This window comes from Zingiber officinale, chromosome 2A (assembly GCF_018446385.1).
Source record: "Zingiber officinale cultivar Zhangliang chromosome 2A, Zo_v1.1, whole genome shotgun sequence".
Taxonomy (NCBI): domain Eukaryota; kingdom Viridiplantae; phylum Streptophyta; class Magnoliopsida; order Zingiberales; family Zingiberaceae; genus Zingiber; species Zingiber officinale.
Genome location: NC_055988.1, coordinates 90,838,965 through 90,848,663, shown reverse-complemented (window position 1 = coordinate 90,848,663; position 9,699 = coordinate 90,838,965). Strand labels below are relative to the sequence as shown.

General features: G+C 38.6%; 1 non-coding gene across 1 annotated transcript; it reads left to right on the top strand.

The window, feature by feature from the left end:
- Positions 1–9,133: 9,133 nt before the first annotated feature.
- LOC122044563 lies at positions 9,134–9,239 on the top strand. Its single transcript, XR_006129598.1, has one exon. It is a non-coding gene; the product is annotated as a small nucleolar RNA R71 (small nucleolar RNA).
- Positions 9,240–9,699: the final 460 nt, after the last annotated feature.

Sequence of the window (9,699 nt, the reverse complement as noted above, 5' to 3'; positions counted from 1 at the left end):
ATACACTCTGAGTGTACTAGTGTAATTATACAGCCAAGATAAACTGATACCTAATTACACTACGACCTTCCAATGGTTTGTTCCTTTCAATTATGGTCGTGAGCTACTGTTTATAATTTATAAGATACTGATAACATGATCCTCTGTGTGTGGCACCACACACCATGTTATCTACAATATAAATTAATTGAACAACTACATTTATCATAAATGTAGACATTTGACCAATGTGATTCTTATTTCTTGATAAATGTTCATACCAAAAGCTAGGCTTTTAGTATACACTCTAACAACACCAACATACATAAGACTCATCCGGACACTGAATAAATCCATAAGACTGGATTACTTCATTAAACCAGATGTTCCAAGATCTTGAAGTTTGCTTTAGTCCATAAATAGATCGAATGAGCTTACATACAAGATGCTCTTTGCAATAAACCCCTCTGGTTGCTTCATATAGATGTTTTCTTCAAGACTTCCATTAAGGAAAGCTGTCTTGACATTCATTTGCCAAACCTCATAATCCATATGAGCAGCAATAGATAAGAGTATCGGGATAGACTTAAGCATAGCTACTGGTGAAAAGGTTTCCTGATAATCGATTCCCTCTTTCTGAGTATACCCCTTCACAACAAGCCTTGCTTTGAAGGTTTCCACCTTCCCGTCTGCCCCTCTTTTTCTTTTGTAGATCCATTTACATCCAATAGCTTTTACACTATTTGATGGTTCTACTAGCTCCCAGACTTTGTTAGAATACATAGATTCTATTTCTGAATTCATTGCTCTTTGCCAAGATGCTGCATCTTTATCTTGAAGTGTTTCGTCATATGTTCGGGGATTAGGTTCATATTTACCTGGGATCAAGTCCGAAGACTCTCCCAAAAACATGAATCTTTCAGGTTGCCTCACAACCCTCCTACTACGACGAGGCACTGTCTGTATTTGTGTATCATTTGTGATACGTGTTGTAGTTTCTTGTGATATTTCATCTTGCACTCTTGGTACTGAAGTAGACGTGCCCTCTCTCATTTCTTCTAGAAAAATTTCACTCATGAGCTTATGGTTTATTACATAGTCCTCTTCTAAAAATCGGGCATTCATACTAACAATAACTTTCTGATCTTTAGGACTATAAAACAAACCACCTTTTGTTCCTTTGGGATAACCTATAAACAGGCGAACTTTTGTACGAGATTCTAACTTATCAGCATCTCCCTTCAGCACATGTGCTGGACTACTCCAAATCCGAACATGACTCAGACTAGGCTTACGCTCGTTCCACAGTTCTGTGGGAGTAGAGGGTACTAATTTAGAAGATACCAATTCCAGAATGTACACTGCCGTTTCTAAAGCATATCCCCAGAATGAATTTGGTAATTCTGAATAACTCCGTCGATCTAACCATTTCTATAAGAGTTCTATTCCTTCGTTCTGCCACACCATTCTGTTGGGGTGTACCAGGTGCAGATAATTGAGATTGAATCCCAACCTATGATAAGTAATTCCTAAATTCTCCTGAAAGGTACTCGCCACCATGATCAGATCGTAGTGTCTTGATACTTTTACCATGATGTTTCTCCACATCAGTTTTGTACTCTTTGAACTTATCAAAGCACTCAGACCTGCGGCGCATCAAGTAAATATATCCATATCTCAAATAGTCATCTATAAAAGAGACAAAATATTCGAAACCATCTCTCGCCTGGATAGTCATAGGCCCACACAAATCAGAATGAACCAATTCCAACACATCTTTTGCTCTATACCCCTTGGCCTTAAAAGGTCTCTTGGTCATTTTTCCTTCCAAGCAAGATTCCCAGGTTGGAAAGTTTTCCAACACCAATGAACCCAAGAGTCCATCGGCTATTAGCCTTTGAATCCTACTTAAGTTAATATGACCAAGTTTTAGATGCCAAAGATATGTTTGGTTCATTTTTGAAGGTTCCTTTCTCTTATTAGAATTAGAAGATGTGTTATTAATTTCCATTTGTTGCTTTATGAGAGTTATTGGATTTAGAGTGTACAAATTGTCAACTAATGTACCAGAACATATAGCTACCCTATTTTTCTTGATAACTACTTTGTTATCAAAAGAAACAGTATATCCATCCAAAAATAGTTTAGAAACTGAAATTAAATTCTTTCTAAAACTAGGTACATAAAGACAATTTATCAAAATCAAATTTCTATTCCTATCAAATGATAAGTAAACATCTCCCACTACAACAACCGCCACTTTCGTAGTATTGCCCATGTAGATGGTTATCTCTCCTTCACATAGTTATTAGATTTCCTGGAAACCCCTGTAATGTATTGCAGACATGATCAGTGGCTCCTGTATCTACACACCAGGTACTGGTAGATAACACCGCTAAATATGTTTCAACTGCTAGAGAATAAGATATACCTTTATTGTTCTCTTTCCTACGAGGACAATCCGCCTTCCAATGTCCAGACTGCTTGCAAATGAAGCACTTGCCCTTCATCTTGTTAATTCCTGCTTTTAGTCCAGTACCTAGAGATCGATTCACTTTCTTTGCGAGCCAGCTTGTTTCTTCTTCTTCTTGCCTTTCGACTTAGAAGTAGAAACATTTTCAACAAAGTATATTTGAGAACTATGACGAAATAACCCTTCTGCTGCTTGAAGTTTTGTCAGTAGTTCCGCTAATGAATAAATCCTTTTATTCATATTGTAGTTCAGGTGGATGTTACTCTCCGCAAGTGTACGGAAATGTCGCAAGTAATATAAAAGATTATCGTATCCACAGGGACTGGAATAAGCACTAGAAATGTCTCAATGCGAATTAGCTAAACAACTATCCAATCGTTTCAAAAGCAAATTAAAGGTAAACAAATCTAATATTAAAGATCAACAAACAAAAGTTTAGAGTTTTGGGTTATGATAAAGGAAGATTCTAGGAGTTTCGGTTTCTTTGTAAGATTTCTTGAATGTAAATGGTTCACCAATTCTTATCCCTCAATTGCCAAACATGTAGAAAGTTGCCGGTTCCCTCTTGCAATAGACAACCGGCTAAGGACTGAGAAATGTATCTAAATAGGATTAATTAGACATGAACCTATGTTGTCCTTACACAGAAGTGCACCTATTACTATGCCTTCCTCGGATATCAACGTAGAAGCCCACGACTCATTAATCTATCAAGATACAAGAAGCTAATCATAAAATCCATCCTACTCTCTTGAATATCCCTATTTCCTCTTCAAGATTATCTCTCAAACGTCCTTACACGGGCTTGCACCTGTCACGTGGATCCCTCGGATGATCGAGTGAGAGTTTATCTTTACAAAGTCCATAAGAAATCCAAACAATCAATCAAGAATGAGAATTAAGCACAAATCACCATCAATCATTCAAGATCTAATTGATACAAGCAAGATAATGTCATTGAAACAAGAAAATGACAAATCCATAAGAGATTACATCAAACCATCATACAAATACTCCCTTAATCCTAGAATACAAGATCTACTCCATGAATCGAGGAAGAAAACCCGAAGAAATAGAGATTACAAGCATTCCTTGAATCCCCAATCCAAGAAAACAAGAAGAGGGGGAAAGAGAAAACTTATCTACGAAGAAGCCTTGTCTTTGGATCCAATCCTCGCTCCGGAGTCGAAATCGTCGAGATCTCCCTTAGAATCGCCCAAAAATCCTCCCAAGAATGGGAGGAAACCACCAAAACTTGCTTTCTCCCAAAGGGGGAGAGATCCCCTTTCAATTCATGAAGAAGGGTTTAAATAGAGGAGGGAATCGGGCGCCACACGGCCCCGTGACACGGCCGTGTGAGATTCACACGGCCATGTCCAGTTCCCTCTCTGCCAAAGCTGCACGGCCGTGTGACTCCACACGGCCAGAACCCTTCTGCTCTCTGGAAATGCTACACGGTCGTGTGGTGCACACGGCCACAGCCTGCTTGGTCTCTGGAAGTCTCACACGGCCGTGTAGATCCACACGGCCCTGTAAGGCTTCTGCTCTGGTTGGCTTCAAATCTTGACACGGCCGTGCGAGGTTCACACGGCCATGTCATCTTCCTCTTCTGTTGGTGCCAAACTCCACACGGCCCGAGCTCCATACCAGTGCAGGGCCGTGTGAGGTACACGGCCCGGTGCTTTCTCCCTTCGTTTCCTCCAATGCATGCTCAAAGATGTAGATTCTTCACCAAATCGACTCCTGTGTACAGAAAATGCACAAAAAGCAGATCTCCGAACCAAAAGAGTAAATATGCTAAAAGGAAAGCTGGAAGTATAAAAATGCATAGATCAAGCATGCTCAAAGTATGTAAATGTGCGTAAAAACATGCATAAAAGAGTATATAATCTACGCACAACACACCCCCAGACTTAAACCTTTGCTTGTCCTCAAGCAAAATGCTGCAGTCTAAATTCATATGTTCTACAACACATTCATAAAACCCAGTGCACTTTCCTAACTCTATCAAAAAGTTTCATTAACAAACTTGATCATGGAAACAAGTAAAGTATGGTTCAAGCATAAGAATCTTGTGCGCAGTGTAAAAGTAACTCAACACCCTTCAAGTTTCAATCCATGTCCTAGTCAAGTCATCATCAAATTTGAATTCCTAATGTTTCCAGTGAAAGACAAGTAACCAGTGATAGGCACTTACTTACCGTTCACTTGGTTCATATTTCTCAACTAACCCAAGGTCTCAAAGGTGTGCTCAATCTCAAAAGAAACTAAACAGTCATTTCCCCAGTAACCTAACTCGGTCTCAAAGGGGTGACTTGCTAGATTCCACTCATGACAACTGTTTTTATATCCCTTATTGTTCATTTTTTTTTATAAGTGTTTGCATTGTGCAAAACTTATTCACAAATGTACTTTTAGCACACATGTTGGAATATTTTGATTTTTCCAAATGACCTTTAATGATTTGAGCCTCATCCAGTAACCAAAATGAAAGTTGAGAGATCACCATGGAAACCAAGTACTAAGCAAACAAGATGAATCATGACTATTTCAATGACATCAACTATTCAAGCATCAAGCACAAGTGTAGTGAAGATAAAATCCTTAAGGTTGAACCAAAACTAAAACTCATCACCATAAGATTCTTAGCTTATTAATGCTTCCCAAGATAGAAAAAAGAACTACACAAAGTTTACTAGTAGCATCATGCGAACATCATGAATCGAGACAATAATCGTGCTAACATTTCACTTGAATCCAAGAAAGCATATAAGTGAAGATTTGATGTTCTCAAAATTTTTTTGCCATGATTATTTCAAAAACAAGCAAAATAAAGCAACAAGCAAAGAAAATAAGAACCAACATGAAAAACTAATCAAAAACTAAAAACTGAAAACCAAACTAACCAATACATGACACCCCCCCAGACTTAAACTTTTCATCGTCCCGATGAAATCAGTATGGTGGAGGAGGTGGAGGTGGACGAGGGAAAGGAGGTCTACGACGTGGTTGGCCAATAGGAAAACTAGGAAAACCTGGAATCTCACCCAAGGATCTATGATACTCATATAAAGCATCAACTTGTTGGCTAGTAAGCGTCATACTCTGCATAAAATCTCTCATCCTAGCCTGATCAGTATCATAATCCTGCACAAACTCAGCCACTTGACCTTGAAAATTCCTCGTAAACTGAAAATGATTTTGTACCTCCCTAAACTGATCATCAGATAAAGAGAAGCGCCCCTCCAACATTTTTCGTTGGGAATCTTGCTTCTCATGAAGTGATTCTAGAGACGTACGAAAATCTGAAAAATCAAACCTAGAAGATCCCGTGCCATATGCAAAAGAATGCCTAGCAGGCTCCATAAAACTAGAAGGCTGCGTATGTCCAGATGACGAGGGTTCATTATGTGGCTCAGTGTCTCCAGGTATAGAAGGGTTATCCTCAAAATCTAACTCAGAAATTACCCAATTAGCCCGGTTACGAATAGTAGTTCGTTCAGGAAAAGGAAGGGGTAAAGGAGAACCATTCCTCCTAGGAAACGTGAAACCATTCTCATCCCGAACGATCATTTTCATAGCAAGACATGTATCAATGTCAATCATGTCATTACCATGAATTATTTCCAACCCATCAACATCAAGATTTAAATTACAAGCTATTCGGGTAATCAAACCACCAAAACAATTGATCCCGATGATGCCCTAGCTGATCGCAATAAGGTTTGAACAAAATGAAAACCAGAGTCAAATTCAACCTTATAAAGCATAGCCCATAAAGCATAAAGCTCTATCTTCTTAACCACCCCATCACTCTCTCCCCTACCAAAAATAGTTTTACTCATGACTCTATGTAGATACCTAAAGATGGGGTTTTGCATATGGGAGGCCTTAGCTCTTGAAGGCTCATAAGGTTGATCTAACCCAGTTATTGCATTCCAAAAATGATTCCAATTAAACCTTGGATCAAACCTACGAGGGCTACCGGTGGTTATTCCAAAACAAGAATTAAAGTCACTAAATGCCCATAGAAATTCTTGATTCATTAATCTAAAAGAGATTTTTCCAAAATAATCATCTTCATTAGTAAAATGGACATCCAATGAACTTAAAAATTCCAAAACAAGACGAGGATATGTAGGCAAATGTGTGTACATAATATCACTCCAATCCAAAACCCAATCATCAAATCTACATCTTCCCTAATTCCAAGCATATCAAGAACAGTTGGGTCCATATATCTAGTACACACTATCTTTCTATTGACAAGAATTGCAAATCTAGTTACTTGATCATCATTTCTGAACACAATATTGAATTCATTGTCATTACCTTCGTTGCGTGAAGTCCTTTTGCCTTTGCCCTTCACTGGTTGTTTTCCTTTGTCTCTTGATGGCTCCTTCTCTTTGTCTCCACTAGATCCACCACCTCCTTTGCGTAATCTCTTCAAAATATTGGACATCTTGATGAGTTTAGATAGGGGAAGAATTATCTAGAGTTGTGGAACTTCAAAGAACAAAACTTCAAAGAACAAAAGATCTTAGGTTAGGAGAACAAAAGTCCAAGTCTTAGAGAGGAGGAGAATCGGATCTAAAAGATCTTGAGAGATTAGAGAGGAGTTTTTAAGAAATTGGGAGAGAAAGATATGTTTTGGAGAGTTGGGGGTGTGCGGAACACGGCCAAGATCTGGCCGTGTGAGGTAGGAGGTAGACTTTAATAGTTCTCCTACACGGGCCGTGTAGATCCACACGGCCTCCCCATCTTCCTTCTCTGGATTCCTCGCACGGCCGTGTCTGGGACACGGCCTCTCCATCTTTCCTCTCGGGATTCTTTGCACGGCCGTGTCTATGACACGGCCTATACCTTTTTCTCCTCGGGAGATCCCACACGGCCGTGTCTGGATGACACGGCCCAAACACTTCCATTCTCTGCAACCTTTGCCTGGCCGTGTATAGCACACGGCCTGACTCTGTTTCGCACCTAACCTGAAAACAAAATCAAAAGAATGCATCAAACTAAAAGAAATTACAATACAAATTAAAACTAACTAAAAAAACCCTTGGGTTGCCTCCCAAGGAGCGCTTGTTTAAGGTCTTTAGCTAGACCACCTCATTAGATTCATCTAAATCTTGCTCTTGGAGGGGTAAGATATTTTAGAACCCTCCTACCAAGGGCTCTTATTATGGAGGGAGCTTTCATCAAAGGAGCTACAAAGTAAAGTATAACTCTCTCCATCTTCGTCTTCTTGGAAATTTTTTCAGGTGGTCGAAGACGGTTCAGATTGAGCTTCCAATTATTGGCCCATGTGAAATCTGCACATCCAAAAGAAAAACAAATCTCCCACAAGCATGTTATATAGTATAGATCTAGAACCATATCAAGATAAGATGAATAAGTAATAAAAACTGAATCACATCCAACAAAGTCAATTATAGGTACCTCCATAAAGTTTTCCAAAAGATCACAAGAAATACTAACCTTACTTTGTTGAGAAATACCTGAAATTTCTAAACATGTAGATGTGACTTCCTCTGAATCAAATGATGGTTCTGGCTCTAGCTTAGGTGTTGATGATATCAATGATGGTGATTCTCGAGACTCTACTAGCTCTGTATAAGTCCCTACACATTGTTCCACAACATGATCAATTCTTAAAACCTCTAAGAGTTGTCTTGACAAAGGTGGTGATCCTTGAGATGCTGCTTCCACAACACAGCTCCCTACACATTCTTCCATATCATCATCATCAACACATACATCAAAAAATAAACCAACATCTATGTCCTCAATAGGAGAATCAATAACAAGAGGATCAATAACTTCACTTGCAGTTTTAAGTTGATCTACCACATCACATTCATCATCTGAAAATTCGATGTCACTATAACACCTTATAAAATTTTGAGATAGATCTGAAAACTTATTTACCACTACATTATCAATAAAATCCTCATCTGAAAAATCTTCATCTTCATATATATTCAAAAATCTACACTCAACCATATTAGTGTCACAGGATTTGCCGAAGTCTTTATTTTCATTGACCCCCACTAACCTTTGTGGAAAAGGAACCCTTAGTGAGGTCCTAGGAAAGACTGAACTCCCTTTTTCCCAAATTCCCTTTGGGCTTTTGGAGGAGGTCCAACTTGCTTATCTAATGTTGGTGTGATTAATCATTGAGGGAAAGGTACTTCTGGCCTTTGGGAATTTCCTAGATAAATGGAATTGAGTTCTTGTGATATTCTATTATTCTTCTCCTCAATTCTAAACATGTCATTCTTCAGAAGTTCTTCATGATTTTTGCCACTTCTCAACCCCACATCATCACACTTTTCATTGGATCTTGACTGTGTAGGAGGGGGATCTTCTTTAAACCATTTTGAAACAATTCTATCAAGCTTTGCCCCCAAATGTTTGAACTCCTCACTCTGTGACTTGTGAATTTCATTTTGTTTGACAGACTCTCTTACATTTATGGCTTTCACTTCTTGAATATCTGAGGGAAATTCCATCCAACTTTTGTTCGACCATTCACGGAGGTTCAATGTCACTTGATCAATTAACGAATAAGCTTCATCTACACTTTTGTCCATAAAAGAACCTCCAGCTGATGAATCCAATAAAGTCTTGTTTGAGAAAGAAATTCCCCCATAGAATATGTGCAAAATCAACCATTTTTCAAAACCATGATGAGGGCACTGTCTTTGAAGACTCTTGAATCTATCCCATGCTTCAAATAATGTTTCTCCATATGCCTGAGCAAAATTTGTTATGCAATTCCTCATATACACCGTTCTACTTGGAGGGAAAAAATGATTCAGAAATTGCTTCTCCAATTGTTCCCAACTTGTGATGCTTTGAGGACAGAGAGAATATAGCCAAGTCCTTGCTTTATCCTTGATACTGAAAGGAAATGTCATCAATCGAACTGCATTTGCTGATACTCCTTCGCATTTCACCAAATCACAAATCTCTAAAAATGTTTCAAGATGCAGATAAGGACTTTCTGATACTTCTCCTCCAAATTTGTGACCTTGTATCATGAAAATTATCTCTGGGTCTAGTTGGAAACTTTCTGCTTTAATTTGAGGTTGCACAATGGGAGATAAAAATCTTGCAGAAAAGGGTGTAGAAAAATTTCTCATGGGCCTGCTTGACATGTTAGTGCTCATGGATATTCAAGAAGAAAAAGAAAATTATCAAGAATCAAAAACAAGAAATAAAATGCAATATGAAAAGCAAGAAAG